The sequence below is a fragment of the Anser brachyrhynchus genome, assembly GCF_964034855.1.
Source record: "Anser brachyrhynchus genome assembly, chromosome: 1".
Lineage (NCBI taxonomy): Eukaryota > Metazoa > Chordata > Aves > Anseriformes > Anatidae > Anser > Anser brachyrhynchus.
Genome location: NC_137694.1, coordinates 177,301,259 through 177,318,172, shown reverse-complemented (window position 1 = coordinate 177,318,172; position 16,914 = coordinate 177,301,259). Strand labels below are relative to the sequence as shown.

General features: G+C 37.0%; 1 long non-coding RNA gene across 1 annotated transcript; it reads right to left on the bottom strand.

The window, feature by feature from the left end:
- Positions 1–1,681: 1,681 nt before the first annotated feature.
- On the bottom strand, positions 1,682–7,980 carry LOC308187853. Its single transcript, XR_013944957.1, has 4 exons — positions 7,902–7,980; positions 6,855–6,941; positions 4,161–4,201; positions 1,682–2,149 (listed from the first exon to the last, which is right to left on the bottom strand). It is a non-coding gene; the product is annotated as an uncharacterized lncRNA (long non-coding RNA).
- Positions 7,981–16,914: the final 8,934 nt, after the last annotated feature.

Genomic DNA, 16,914 nt, shown 5'->3' with positions numbered 1-16,914 from the left:
AAATCTGTCAAATTACCATTCCTCTAGTGAAATCCTTTTCTATCACATCTACATATATATTTATATATGTATGTATGTATGCATGTGTACGTATGCATATTTTGCCAGTTTAAGTTTTGTCAGAGTTTAAAATAATCCTTTTATGGCATTCAACTTTATCTAACTTCATACATAAAGGATTAGATTGACCTGAGTCTAAATCTTCAGAGACTTTTATTTTGCATTTTAACCTACACCAAGGTGAAAGCAAGTACTATTTTCTCTTTCCTGGTGTATTCTCTCATCTATTTATGTTAAAAAGATTTCCCCTCCTGAATATTTATTCCTTGACATTTAAGGCAAAAAGCATCACTTAAGCATGTCTCACTAACCCCAGCAATGTAATAATAAAGAAATAACTTGATGGATTGTATTTTATTTGTCTGCATGTGTGTCAAAACTGAAATGCTATTTATTATGTGAACATTTATTATTACTGCTACTACTACTTTCGTTGTTTTTGTTGTTACAGCATTCTTTCATGCTTATCTCTGTCCATTTTCATGTATGAGAATGGGGTTTCTAGAAAATATCTACAGAGTGTTAAAAAGGCACCTCAAGTCTCATATTCAAAACAAGACTGTATCATGGGCAATGAGCTACTAACATCCATTTTGACAGTTCATGCAGTAACCACACAATTGATCACTTCAAATTATTTATTTTGAATTACCACCATGACTCCTGACTGTATTTTTGTAAAGCAAGAGTCTTTCATGAGCTTACTCGAGGACAGACTGGCCAATTTGTCTAACTACTCATCCATGGGAAAAATCCTGAAATGAAAAATAAAGTATGTAATATGGCAAAAGAAGCAGAATCTTTGAACTGAGAAAGGCACTGAGGATATTTCAAAGGGCTCTTCAAAAAATGACTGAAGAATGTCGCTTTATTTTTTATTTATCCAAAGACTTCTGCTTAAAATCAAAGTTTGTTTTGGTTTGTTTGTTTGTTTGTTTCCCCTGAATTTTGTATACCCTGCTTTGCTTTCACTGTGACAGATACCATAAGCTAGATGTGGAAGTGTGCAGAGTGATGATAAATGTTCCTAAAAATGCAAAATTTTTCAAGAGATGGCAAGAGACTAAAAGTAGGACAAGCTCTAGAGTGAGGGCAACAGACAGAAACAAGGTGATGCCTAAACCTTACCCTGATGCAGCTCTTAAGGGAGTCATGGATCCAACAAAAACCGTCTGGTGACTCTTCATCAAAGCCAAGTGATCTATAGTTGCAAAGAACATATTTTAATAAATAATTTATACACTTATAGATTCACATACATAATGGATTCATATTTCTTTACCTATAACTCTGGGTTCCTGTGGTCCTTAATGTTACTTACTTATTTACTCATTTTGTATTGAAAACCCACTTATGTTCCAGAGGAAGCATTTTTAAGGCAACAGCATACCCTGGAACAGACAGCACAATCTGATGGTCATGAAAATGTGAGTGTCAACATATTTTCTTCATGTAAAAGAAAACATTATTTCAAATGATTATTTCTCAGAGTGTTGTGACTGTGCACCGTTAGAACAAATAATAAATGTTAAACATTACTTACTAATGTGTGCTTATAAAGTGCATGTGTGCACCTCTGTGAGTTACAAGACACTGATGGCCTAGAAAAAAGGAGGCTCAGGGGAGATCTTATTACTCTTTACAACTACTTCAAAAGAGGTTGTAGTGAGGTGGGGGTTGGTCTTTTCTCCTAAGCAACAAGTGATAGGACAAGTGGAAATGACCTCAAGATGCACCAGGGAAGTCAGGCTGGATGTTAGAAAACTTCTTTATTGAAAGTGTTGTGAGGCATTGGATCAGGCTGCCATGGGAAGTAGTTGAGTCACCATCACTGGAGGTACTCAAAAGATATGCAGTGGTGGTGCTTAGGGACATGGTTTAGTGGTAGACTTGGCAGTGCTAGGTTAACAGTTGGACTTGATATCTTGGAGGTCTCTTCCAACCTACGTGATTCTATGATACCTACTTTAACTAGTGTAACTCTATTAATTGCTTGGTTCTGAGATGGTCTGTGATGGTTTAGCCATGGCTAACAACCGAAGTGCCCCCTCTAGCTGCTCACTCCTTCCACACACCTCCAATGGGACACCTGGAGAAAATAAGGACAGGAATGAGAAAGTTCATGAATCAAGAAAAAGACAGAGCAATTGTACTAGTCACAGTTGCAGTCAAAAGAGACTTGACTTGGGAAAAATTAACCTAGTGTATTATGTGTTAAAATAAATATATCATTAGTAATTAATGTAGGGGGAAACAAAAAGACAAACACAAAAACAATACTTTGCCTTCTTCCCCTTTCCCAGGCTCAACTTCAGTTGTTCACTCCACTCTTGTACTCTCAGCCTGAGAGGTGCAGGGGATGGAGAATTTCATTTCTCCTTCCTCCACTTTTCCCCTGTTCTGGCACAAGTCTTTCCCACAGACTATAGACAATCTCTGGTTTGGTGCCCAGATCACCTTCTTCTTCTCTGACCTCAGTGTTTCCTCTGACCCTTATTTCACCACTCCACCCCACAACCTCCCCCCCACCCCCAGCCCCCTTCTCCTCCTCTCCAGCATTTTCTACCTTTTCTTTAAGACATTTTCCCCAAGGTGCCACCATCTTGGCTGCTGGGCCCAGCCATGGCCTGTAGTGGAGTTGTTGGAGCCAGCTGGAACCAACTGTGTCCAGCATGGGGCAGCCCCGGCCTCTCCTCACAGAGGAGCCCTGCAGCCACCTGCTGCTGGCACCTTGACAGGTACATAAATGTACTACATAGAATCACTGACTGAATCATAGAATGGTTCGAAGGGATCATCTAGTTCCAACACCCCTGACATGGGCGCAGATGCCATCCACTAGATCAGGTTGTCCAGGGCTTCATCCAGCCTGGTCTTGAACACCTCCAGGGATGGGACATCCACAGCTTCTCTGGGCAACCTGTTCCACTGCCTCACCACTCTCTGAGTGAAGAATCTCCTCCTAACCTCTATTCAAACTCTCTGCACTTTTAGTTTAAAACTATTCCCCCTTGTCCTATCACTATCTGCCTGGGCAAAAAAGTTGCTCTCCATCTTTTTCATAAGCCCTCTTTAAGTATTTAAAAGTTTCAATGAGGTCTAGTGAATAGCATCTATGGCAGCACATAAAATGTTATTTTTTCAGGTCTGACACACATAAAATACAGTCCTCAGAAAGCTCTGTAAATATATGATTTTCACTATAACCTACTCAAGCTTGTTGTTTTTGTTTTGTTTGTTTTGTTTGTTTAAACGGGAAAAATATACTAAAACATGTAAAAGCGTAGTCTTTTGTCTAAGCTCTCTCCTCATAAAGTACACTTTGTTGCTGACAAGATATGCATGCTTATTTTGGTTGTCTACCTTACCACAAACACACCTGATGTGCTGGATGTAACACATCACTCCTGACTACTATGGCGTGGCTGTGCAGTGCCCTGACTGCAGAGTTTCCACTGGCAGCACTTGGCTATTACATATGTATAGTTTTTGAGCTGCTTGGCTAGCCCTAATCATTTCCTGTGTGATCACTGCATTACAAACTGTTTTTCTAGCTACCAGCATGCTATCATTTTTTTGTTTGCCTTTCTTTTACTGTTTATATACTTTTGATGCATGAAGATAAGTAGGTGTGGTTTGATGGAAGGAAGCAGGTGGAGTTGTCATTTCTGAAACATACACTCATAGAATGATTTGGATTGGAAGGAACCTTAAAGATCATGTAGTTCCAACCCCCCTGACATTGGCGGGGACACCTCCCACTAGACCAGTTTGCTCAAAGCCCCATCTAACCTGGCCTTAAGCACTTCCAGGCTCAGGACATCCACAACTTCACTTGGCAACCTGTTCCCATGCCTCACCACCCTCACAGTGAAGAATTTATTCCTTATATCTAATCTAAACCTACCCTCTTTTAGTTTAAAGCCATTACCCCTTGTCCTATCACTCCACTCCCTGACAAAGAGTCCCTCCCCAGCTTTTCTGTAGGCCCCCTTTAGGTACTGGAAGGCCACTATAAGGTCTCGCCAGAGCCTTCTCTTCTCCAGGCTGAACAAGCCCAACTCCCTCAGCCTGTCTTCATAGAAGAGGTGTTCCAGTACCTTTATTGTCTTTCTGGCCCTCCTTCGGACTTGTTCTAATACTTCCATGAGGGAAAAAAAAAAAAAAAAAAAAGAGAGAGAGAGAGAGAAACATGAGATAAGATGCTTGTAAAGATTCTTTTCTGTAGAGACAAGACTTAAACAGGACTATTCAGGATGACAAACCATATCTATCATCATCATGAATTTTTTGTCCAAAGCACTGCTTCAAGCAATTTATGAGGAGGTAGCTTCTCATTTTAACATATTGACATGAGGTTACATAACCAAAACCAAAGAATTTAATCTGACTTTGTGTATTTAGGGAACTATTTGAGATAAAAGATGTGAATATTATAGAATATTTATTCTCCTTCTGGAAGGAAGGAAAAAAAAAAAAGAGGAGGAAAAAAGAGAAGGGGAGAAAGAGAGGGTGAGAAAGAGAGGAAAAAGGGAAATTGTAAAACATTGATCTGTTATCATTGCTGAAGGATAACGGCAGTGTAAATACTGTAACTGATTGTTTTTGTAAATAAAATATATCTCCAATAGAAAGTTGTAATTTACCTTTTAGTTGTGTCTGCATTTTTTTTTCAGTTGTGTCATCAAGCAAAAATCCCCAACTAACAAATGTTAGGTACTGAAATTCCAGCATTAGGAATTTAAATGTTGATTTAAATACTTGGTAATAATTGTACATGTCTACATATAGGCAATCTTTAACTTGTCTGTTGTGTACAATATTTCATTGACTCAGCTGCATAATTTTTTTGCCTCAAGAATTTAACAGAAGAAGGAAAAGGTGAAAGGCAGAGGAGAAAAGGGAGAGAAGGAAAGATGTCCTCTACATCTTAGGTATCTAGTTGCAATCCTGTGCAAGCACTAGCCAATCTACATCTATTCAGAAGTACAGATATCTCTAATCCTATATTAACGTGACAGTACTGGCTTCCTTTGCATGGAAGACTCTTTGGCTGATATAAAATTATCAGAACACATTCCTAGAAAAAGATATTTTCCCTCTTTCACCAACCATCAATATAGAGGCACTGTCTGTCAAGCTCAGAGATCCCAACATACTGAGATAAGTTATCACAGTCTTAAGCATGCACACCAGTAGGGAGATCAAGCTTTGGTGCACTGTAATTATGTGTATGTTAGCAAGAAGCAAGGACCAATAGAAGACAAGCTCTAAAGCAAGAAAAACAGTGCTGAGAAACTAATAGTTGCATGATGCACATACAGGGTAGTTTTTTGTTTTTTGTGTTTTCTTTTTTTTTTTTTTTTGGGGGGGGGCAAAGTGTGTGGGACATTTTCCTTCAGTAAACACTAGTTTTAGTCTGCTCTCTGCAATGGAATGCTCATTTGCAGGAGGAAGGCATTAGGTGTGTCTCTGAAGGACATCCTTCAGCTGAGTCTCATCTGGAAGAAATCCATCTGTGTGCTCCAACAGTTTACTTGATATAAAACCAAACCATTTCAGTGGGAACCATGGAACGATTAAACGAAAAGCAGACTTCTAATCCAAACTAAAACACTAATGCAGGTTTGGCCTCTTGTCTCGTAAAATAATTCTATTTGCTTGCATTAAATAAAAGTAATTTACTCACCAACAGGCATAATCATGTTATGGTGACTTAAATATTACAAAAATGGGCAAGACAAAAAAAAAAAGTCTGCTTTATAACATTTTATCTAGCTAAAAATTCTATTTCTTTGCAAATTTTGATTATTATTTCTGAGTACATAAACAATTCTTCATTGGTATTAACACTGTCCATTCATGTTAACACTGTGACACTTCTGAAGCCCACTCATATGTATAATGATATCTGGGATATAATCCAAAAATTCTAACCTAATTATTATAATTATGAAAAAAGAAAAGAAAAGAAAAGAAAAGAAAAGATAAAATGGAGAGAATAATAATTCCTCCCCCCCCCCTTCCCCTCCTTGTCTCCTTGTCTCTCTAGGTTGCTAGTCTTCCAGAGGCTGACACTTTTTGTACCTATGAACTGTAATTACCACAACTGAGCCCTGAGGTCTCTACTTCCATAGTATCAGCAAGAGAAGGTGAGCAGAGGACTTCTATAACACTACTCCTACACTTAAAGTTATGCATGTACTTAAGTGCTTTGCTGATTTTGATGTAGGTGAAGATCTGGGAGGGAACTTGTTACTTGAGCCGTGTACAGTAGTTGTTGAGTATCTGTAAATTCCACCTCATTGATCGGCATTTTTCAAGTAGTCGTATTATCTCACCACTGACTGATTGATATTCATCCTCCAGTGATGGAGAAGAAAGCTTCAGATGCAGTTTTGTTGTTGTTGCTGTCATCAATTTTCACCAATTCTGCTAATAATTCACATTACATTCTAATGTAATAGCTAAATCAAAATAATTGTTGATCAGTCCTCACATTTGACTGATAAACCTTTTTAACTGTTTCCTCCAGCAACTGTATTTCCTGAAGTTTAGTAAATTGGGTGTATATTTAAGACGGCCAACACTCAAACACTTCACTAATAGAGTTGCATGCTTTACTGATCTTAACAGTTGGATGGTATATTTCATTTGTGTTCATTTGCATAATTTGCTGATTAAACTACGTATTTAATCTGTTGACCTTTACTCTGTACTTATCCCACATTTACGGAGATGTAATCAATGTGCAGACTTTATTGAATGCAGCTGACATCTCAAAGTTTACTTACCCGTTGCAAATTCTATTTAAAGCTATCAGCACACTGTCTCATTGGTGTTTGCTGGTGGTCTTTCTCTTCATCCTGAGGGTGCAGTGACTGGAAAATCAAAATAGTGCATGTAGATAATAAAGAAATAATACCCATTTATTACCTCACAGAATATATCTACTCCTGGAATTCTCATAGATGAAAGAAGCACATTATGAAAGGGAGATGTGCTGGCTCTTTCCAGTCCACTACAGCATAACTACAAATACATACTACCCTGCACAAACAAGAAGATATTCATAAGTACTTCACCCTTCTTCCCTCTTGATCCTGTCATAATATCCATTTATGTGCAGAAATAGCTGTGGAAATAGTATAATTTCTGCTTTTGATCTAGAACAGCCCAGTTCAGTTTTGGTGCCCAGGTCCTTCTTTGCAATGGTATATGCAGAGCACGTGATCTTAGTCGTATCTTTCCCAGCTCTTCCAGAAACAGACAGCTGTTGTTCCACCTGAGTAATGGTGGAATGTAAACAACAGACTGACAGGCAGACAAACATACAGCTGGTAATATTCAAGGAGCACAGATTTCAAATACTAATTTGATTGTAGTCAGTTTAAATGAAACATCTAAGGAAGTTTATGTTAAGATGATCTGCCCTGATCTGAGTTTAAACTAATGATGAAGGAAACTTTTGGACACCACAAACAATGAAAGGGGAGGAGTGGTTAGCTAACCCTGTCCTTGGCCTAACCTAGCAAAACAGCAGTGGGATAGACTTTCAGATATTGGAAAGAGAAAAAGAAGGAATTCCCCTTAGGGATGTAAAAGACTTACTGTAATCCCAAATTGGTAAGTAATGTTCAAAAATCAGCAAAAATAGACCCAACGAGAAAAGAGTAAACAGTCACAGATTACTTGGGGGAGAATGGGGGGGGGGGGGGGGGGGGGGGGGAGGAATGGAAGTTAAAACCAATCACATGATCAGGGCTTTTGGAGTAGCTACTGAGCAGACCTTCATCTGATCAAACCAGTCTAGAGCAGGAAAATAAACATGCTGTTCTTACCACACCATGCATGTCTGAATTGCTTCTAGGTCGTGGAGTGCTTCCACTAATATTGAGCAAGTGACATCTTGGAGAGTCTTGGAGTGGATAGAGGTTGCATGAAGTACCCCTTACAATTTATTGGCTGAGAAAGAACTAGACAGGAAACACCTGCAAACTGAGTCCTGGCAGAAAGCCCAGTGTCAATTGCACACACATACACACACACACTCTTCATTTTGGTCTCCATCTGGGACCAAAATACAAGAGTGAGAAATAATTTTTTGGCAAGAGCTATATATAAACCACTGTTTATGGATCAGTCAGTGGGCAACAATTGTTTTAAAATAACTATTCCATCTTCAGCACACTTCATTATCTACATTTGTTATCTTCTCATAATCAAAGTTTGAAGTTTTCAAAAGTCCCCATTCTCCACACCAGAACAGCCATTTTATTTTTTTTCTATTTGCCACTTATTAGGTTAGGAATCACTTCCTAGTGCTGAAGACCAGGTTAATTCAGAGAGAAAACAGGATGTGGGAACGGCCTGGTGTCTAAGGAGAGAAGTATGAATCACACTCTTTTTACATCTGAGACCAAGCCATATTCTACACATCTCAGAGCAGCTCCAGCTGCAGCTGTAACGTCTCTTTAAGGATGTCATTGACTGCCTAAGGACTGAGTCATAGAGCTGGGTCCAAGACAAGATTGTGGTGTCTTCTTCAGAACATCATCTGACAATCTCCTGGCCAATCCTATTCTGCTGCAAGTTGTCTAATGAGATCTTATGTGGGAGTCATAAATTCTGTTTATCTGCCTGCAGCTGGAAAGCCACACCACTTCTACCACATCTACCACTAAGTACAAAATGAAACTTTTTGTCAGTTATGGTGGGCAGCATGATATTGTTGATGACATTTATCCATTTTATTAGTCAATTTGAATCATAGCTTGTCACTGACACTGGTGAGAATTTGTTCTTCTATTTAAGTAGAGGAAAATAAAAGCTTTCAGAAAATGAGGTGGAAATTTTCAAAAGAAGGCCATGGAAAAGGTTTCAATTTTTTCAGCTGGAGAATCCGGTTTGGTTTTGCACATCTGTATTTAATCTGAGAATAAAATTGTGTAGGGAATACTATAAACCAGGATGCAGAAATTGTAAGCCCATCTGAATAAGGCAAGGTGAGCCTGTGGTGATCTTTTTGGGGATTTAGTAAAAGTGAATGTGAAGAGCTTTGAGAGAAGAACATACAGTGTATCGAAGAAAACCTCAAGGAATTCCTATCATTGACGAAACAGCATAACCAGAGGGGAAAAAATGTTTCTGAAATAAATTCAGTCTCAGATGGGCAGCCCAAGGCTGGCCTAGTCAGTAGCCATGCGGATACCCAAAGGCTGCCAACACAGAACACAATGAAGGAACTGCAATTAAAGCTGAAGAAACAGAATCAGCAGGTGGCCCCCAAAATATCTGTAAAATGGAAACCCAGAGGCAGCTAGAATTAGTGACAATGGAAAATGTGCTTGAACTGCTAAAGAGGTAAGACAGTGAACAAGATCCCAGGGATCCCCACCAGCTGCAATGGCCATCTTTGACGATTACACCCACCCTTAAAAAAAGGTTAATATCTAAGGAACACTTACTGAAACTCTGCGGGATTAGCATAAGGCAGTAGGAGATTGCTCTCCTCCAGGCAGAAGGGAAAAGGCCTATAAGTTTACAGTGCTTATTTCCACATGAACTTTTTTTTTTTTACTGTTTGCAAAGAGATGCTGTATTTAGCAACTTCACTATGAGTCTGGTATTGTACCACTAATAGCTATGAAACTTGTAGAAGTATGGGGGAATAAGCTTTAGGAAAATATCTGTTAATTATATACTTTAATATGATAAAAAAAAAAAAAACAGTGGTCAACAACATATTACTGAATCTTTCAGCCCTTAGGTACTTCTGTACTATGACAAAAATGAAAGAGAGTAGTTAATGGAACTAACAAAAATTAAGGAAATAAACACAAAGTCTGTTTTACCTATAAGCATATAGAAAATAGGTTTCAGGAATAGAAATCAGGAAAAAAAAAAAAAACTTCTGTAAGCATAAAGAAAGAGAATAAATCTAAAATTTACCATATACAAGCAGCTTTCATCTCCAAAGTCATATAGTACCCAGAATTTGTGCAGCATTTGTGTGGATTAACAAAGCTTCTGGAGCCATAATGCCCTATGTTGGTAAAAAATGAATCTAAACTTCAGATTGTCCAGTGACATTCACAACAGAAATCACAGTAATTTATGTTTAAGGTGGAGGGAGCCAGATATTTCTTATCAAAAGAGACATAATCCCAGGTGAACCAATAAGAGTGAAAGAAAATAGAGTGGGAAAATAAAAAAAAGAGTGAAAGAAATAGAAACTCCAGTACTGACAGCAACACAGTAAGAAAGTACAAGAAGCCCCTTCAAAGTAAGAAAACTGATTGCCAACTAGGAGGTGTGGTTATAGTGAAAACTGTATGAATTTCATAAGCTACAGTGGCAGAAAAATTCAGTTAAAATTTTAGCACTAAGGATAAGGAGGAAATGTTTTATTTTTTGTTTGTTTGTTTTGGTTTGTTAGTTTTATTAAGAAAATAAAATTAAAGAAAAGGTTGATGCATTTCATCCATTTAGGGAGATCATGAGATAAGTGACTGCACCTGATGCATTCCACTTCACTATATTGTTCTTAATAATCAACCTGATAACCTTTGCCAAAAGTATCTTAAAGGAACTCTTCTTTGAAAGCAGGAGTCTGTAGAGGGATATCTGTATGACAATAACCAGATTGCTAGTGCAGATGAGCTGTATATGCTAAATACTGAGCTGAGCTAAAGCACATTCTGCTTTAACTGCCTTCTACAGGATCTCTAGGGTTATAGCAAATTTATGATTAGTTTAAGAAACATTTTCACTAGCCTGACAGGCAAAGTGAAGTAAAGGGCTATTGTAGGTTGTGATGTATTTCAGAAATGGAGAAGGAATGTAAAGCTTTGTTTCTTGTTATTAAGAAACCATTCACTGGAGCTGAAATAGGTATACTTGGTCAGTTCTTAAGTATGATCAAAGCCAGGATCATGTCTGTGATAATACGCTTTGATACTCAACATCCAAAATAAGTTGCACTGTGCAGTCTATGAGATAAAATAGCAGAAGTGTCACTAGCAGTACAGAGGGGTGGACTTCCTAAGGGAAATAATGTCAGAGCAAGGGACAAATTGCAGTTTTGTTGTTGAATGACTTGTGGAAAATGGGGAAGACTGAAGTACTTACAATCTGCTTCACTGTTGTCACCTAGAAGCAATTATTCACAGACACAAAAATATGATTGAGATATTGTCACCATTTTTATTCTGTTTGTACTTGGGTGTCACAGGACTCTTTGGGGTACACTTTCTTGTATCTTCTGCATGGTTAAAAGAGCAAATCACTTTTTGATCTAGCCATGTTTTTTGGGAAAGCATAGCTGACAAATGGACTGTATAAGAATGTGTGGGTGACTGCTCCCTGGGCTGGGCAAGCATCCTGTAGGCTGGATAATGGACAAAGATCATAAACTCTTGTAAACTATTCAAAGATGAATTTAATCTAATTACCTCTTTTATCTTTATATATCTCTCTGAAATACTTATTGTCTGTATGTGAACTGTAAGCATTTTTTAATCTCCGTTACATTGTTATTTTCTGATGTTAAAAGTGAGCTGTGAATACATATTCAATTTCTAAGGTGTGTCAGTTCTTAAGATTGAAACCTTAGATCACTGTTGTAGTGCAACACATCCCAATACAGTAGAATTCCGAAGCATGAAAAGGAATTTTCTCCATCAGTGGAATACTTAAGAGAAACCTTTAATACACCCTGGATATTTTAAATAGCTCTTGTAATTTCTGTGCTTAAGAAAGAACTGAAAGTCATCTGATAGCTGGAATTATCTACGAAAGATTTAGCAGAGAGCAGAACACTAGAAAGAATGCCAGAATCTAGATGACTCCTAACACATTTGTGACAAAATAATACTCTGTTATCATTGTATTTTCACTGGGGCTAAGAAAATTTGCTTAACCCAAGAAAACTCTGGGTGTACTACACTATATTATGAAAAAAATCCAAGTTTATTTTTAGGGGTTGTTTGGTTGGGTTTGTTTTCTTTTTTTTTTTTTTTTTGAGTTAATTTCTTCAAACTGATTATCAAAATATTGTAATCAATTTAATTAACATAGAACACAGTGTGATTTCCAATTTTACTGAAAATCAAGAATCCAACTGGATCATCAAAATGTGCAGCTGGATCCATAAAATATCTAATTGGAGCATCAAACTATGTACTGCAGCACATAGGCTATAGTTGTACATTTTGAGGCACTAAAATTTGCAGCTGAATCAATAAATACTGTTTATCAAGAGGGTATATAAAAAAAAAAAGAAAGAAGAAAATATGCAACTATACAACTGAATCAGGGAGATGTTAAATGTGAGCCATAAAAAAGGTCAGACATTACATAAACACTGTAAGTACTATGGTGTAAGTAGAGCAACAAAATACATGAAAGCAGAACTAACAACACCTGCAAAATAGTCTTTCATAACACTATTCCAAGCCAAGAATCATCTCACAGGAATTTAACTTTGAATAGCATTTCTTTGCTGAATATCTATGAAGTGTGGCTCCAATGATGTTTTTATAGCTATTGCTGACAAAAATCATAAAAAGGAGATAAAGAAAGGATGACTTTTTTTTTAGTGGAACCTTTGGTGATGCCATGCATTATGATTGTTTTTCACGGCATAGCTCACCTTGTCTTGGCAGCTCATGAGGATAGTCATTATTCAGTTAAATAATGGCTAGAAGCGACAACTGTTTTTGAGTTATCTTCCAACTAGACACTGTTGTTAACTGTCATCACTACATCATCTCTATTTATAATTTCACAAACCAGGATCTGAGGGTAGATCTGAAATTGATATAAGTCATATGTAAGTTAGTCCAGCTTCACTGCACTCATGATTTACACTAGCAGAACATTTATGTCAACTGAGTGTCTGGTCTTCCCAATGTAAGTCTGAGATTTTCCTATGAAGCTTCTTGCTTTGATTTGCATCAGATAAGGGACAGATGTGCCAGAGTGCTCCAACTGCTGTGCAATGATGCAAAATAGTTATAAACCCAGCTTCACCTGCCAGGTTTATGGCTACTTTGGCATGCCAGAAGGGTGCAACACAAAGAGCGTGTATCTGTGAATGTAGACTCAAGCGTCCTACAGCTAAGTCATTCTGATTTAGAGGTGATTACCCATTCATGCCTTCAAGTTTGCTATGTAGATATAGTATGATTTCCTTCTGTCTCCCACAAATCCTTTTTTTTTTTTTTTTTCTGAACATGTGCAATGACTATAGAGATATCTTTAGATTATAGATGAAGAGAAATCGTACAGGCTTTACGGAATATATTTGTGTAGGAATAACTCTATTAAAGGAATAACTCCATTAAAGTCAATGGATTACAGCAATGAAACTGCAATACAGCTACAGAACAGGTACGTAAACATCCGCAGAGAAATAAAAACATCTATCCACAAAACAGGAACTGCACAGACAAAAAAGGAAAGGTACTGAATCTTTTAGAGGGAGATTTACTGCAAATTGGCTGCTTCTATATGGTGGATCAGAATGTATGTTTAAAAATGTTTGTGTTCCCTCTTATATCTAGGTGACTAGAAAACATAAGCTTTATAAAATAAACTTTGGATTAATTGCTTTGGCAGTGTTCTGTCAGCATGCTCTTTTCTCTAAAAAAAATAATAATAATAATAACATTTGTCTGGGCATTCTTGTAATTCACAAGATGTACTGTGCTTGATTATTTTTTTCTTGAACTATAATTAAAAGAGACTAAAATAATTTAGAAATATTTGTTTACCATCAAGAGACAGTAGTGTTATTTTTAACATATTTTCAGAATGAAAATTGTTGAAAAGAAAAATAAATGATTTTTTTTAATATATATAGTAATGTATGTAAGAAACGGGTTTATTTATTTCTGTTTTAAAAGTCTACTTAGGATGAAAGAAATCATGCCTTAAAAGCTTTGACTAGCTTCTTTGACTAGCTTCTGACAGGGGAACTAGAGTGACTAGCCATATTTATTATAAAGATCCAAGTTTAGGTGAGATTTGTGCCACTGCCCTAAAAAGACTAAGGTTCTTTCTGCCCTGTGATGTTTTGCTGGGATAGCCATTAAAAGTCTTTTTCTGACCAAGTTTCTATCTCTGAAAATTTTGTTCCCTTTTCCTTTGAGTACATATTTTTGTCCACACAGGTGGTTCATTGACACGAGGATTTCTGTAGGAAAAAGATCTGATGTTCTTACCTGATTGGTGCCTCTGACTACGTCTAGGTAGTGATATGAAGTGTCTTTTTAGAGAATTTTGTCTATCACTCCAAGACCACCTGCAGAAATCATCCTAGTCCACCTCGCAAAGGCATTCCTTGCTTTGTCTTCAACATCCTTCTCCAAAGCTCTATTTGGATAGAGCTTTCACTTAGCTGCATGTCCTAGAGGTACCATCCAGGGGGCTGGCACTGCGCTGACATCTTGCTGACAAACAAATGTACTACTTGAGGGTTCATATCTCAAACTCATTACATTTTGTAAGTGTTCGGATATAGCTGGAAACCATGTCAGTTATTAGAGCATGTTTTAGTCTTGTAAACACAAGACTAAATACTCACACTGGAGTAATTTCTCATTTCTAAATTTTTCATACTGGAAAAGTCATTAACTATTAACATTTTGTATTTTTTATGTTTTATGGTTGATGTTTAAGGACAATAGAGTTCCTAAAAAAAAAAAAAATCTAGTACATTGCCTGTTTAAATCAAGAATAAGTTCTGTTTCACCAGCATCTATTCTTTTCCTGTCTTGACTGGCATGACAGCACTTCCTAGTGGTCACAGCCTCCATGCACACCACCAGACTTTCTTAGCTATCCAACTAGAATGTTTCTTTAACATATGCAGCCCATTACTATTCAAATTCTTTCTGTATCTCATTTATTATGCATCTCCACTTACCTATTTTTCCATTACAACATTCTTCCCACCTTGTCATCATCATACTGGTATTATAACATATATGTCTCATATCACCTCTTCTGTGTTCCCACTCTTAAGTTTTGCCTTTTTCTACTAATTCATAAATTCATGACAGTCCTCTTTCTATTAACTCCTGGATATATATATATATGTTTTTTGTTTTTTGTTTTTTTTTTTTCCAGTTGTCTTTTGCTTTCATTCTTCATCCTTAGGAGTCTTCGATATTAATTACTATTTCAGTTGTCTTCCCATTTGATTCACTATTCTTTCAAAACACTTACTCAGCCACTCCATTTCTATCCCAAACTATCATGGATTCATGGGTGTAATTCTAGCCAGAAAAAAAAAAAAAAAAGAGAGATGTTATATTCTGTGATATACATATATCTTAATGCCATGCCATTTTGCTGCAATATGGACTAAATAATGTGTTTGGAAACTGGAAATAATATGATGCTTTCAAAAAGGAAAAAAAAAAAAAAAAACTCTTTCATGATGACCACTTAAATATCAAAAGGGTATCAAAATTCCAAAGACATGACTGTATCAGATTCAAAATGAAATCTTCAAAGCTCACGTTGTGTATTATTTTGTTAATAAAGTTCCTAAGGTGCCCCAAATATTTATCTGCAGGCATGACCAAAACTGCCTGAGTCTAGGCATAGCTGAGACAGCAGCATACATGCATTGGATGTTCCTGTCTACTTGATAAAGGACTACAAGTATGCCAGAAGCCCAATAACTAATTACTTTATGAAAAATACAACCACTTAAATAGGAATATTTGAGTGGTTGTTCCAAGATGTCTTTTTTAGATTGAGAGCAGTCTCTATGTGCAAAGTAGGATGAGCAAAAAGATGTAGAAGGCATTATTCATACAATAAGATTTTCTACCACAAAGGATTTTCCCATTATCAGAAGATACTGACCTTGACAGTGTTAGGACAACTGTGACCTCCCGTGCCAACTTTTATTTAATGAGAAGAGGGCAGTGTACTTACATTTAGGAGGAAGTTCTTCACTCAGAGGGTGGTGAGGCACTGAAACTGGTTGGCCAGAGAAATTGTGGATGCCCCATCCCTGGAGTTGTTCAAGACTGGGTTGCTCTGGGCAACCTGACCTGGTGGATGACATCCCTGCCTAAGGCGGGGGGGTTGAACTAAATGATCTTTAAAGTCCCTTCCAATCCAAGCTGCTCTGTGATTTTGTGATACAGGTGTAGGCTAAGAATTCTGAACTGAGGACTTCAGTTATAACCTCGTATTCAAAATTTCCTATCTTGAAAGAAATTGCCTAGTTTGTAAGAAATATTCAGTATTTTTGGATAGAATTTGTGAGCCACCTAGTTCTTTACAGACATGTAAAATTAAGAAAAATGAAAGCTTTAATTCACTAGGAAGTAAGGCATATAAAGCTGAGGCACTGCAACAACTTTAATATTTGGGGAGGAGAGAGAAAAGAATCTACCCTTCAGTCTTGATTTGAAGATTTGCAGATTAAGAGAAACAGAAAGGTATTTTGTTTTACATCAGAAGAAAGCCTTCTTTGTTATAATTAATTAATTGATAACAATAACAGTTTTATTAGTGAGTAAATGAAATTAATGGATAATGAAAAAGAACCTAGTTGCTATATATTTCTAAAATCTTTCACTAACACTTAATTAAAAGCAAAAAAAAAAAAAAAAAAAGATTGCCAGTATCAGTAGGTCTATCTGTACAGCTACTGATGAACTTTCTAAAGGGATATTAGAAAATGTATCCATACCACTAGGAGTGACTAGATCTAGGCACTAGCTCTGGTCCAGTTGTTACTGAAGCTGGTGGCAATACAGTGAAAAGTGCTAGTGATTTAGGTATTTAAAGCTGATGTGTCACCTTTCTGCAGAACCACCAGATTCTTCT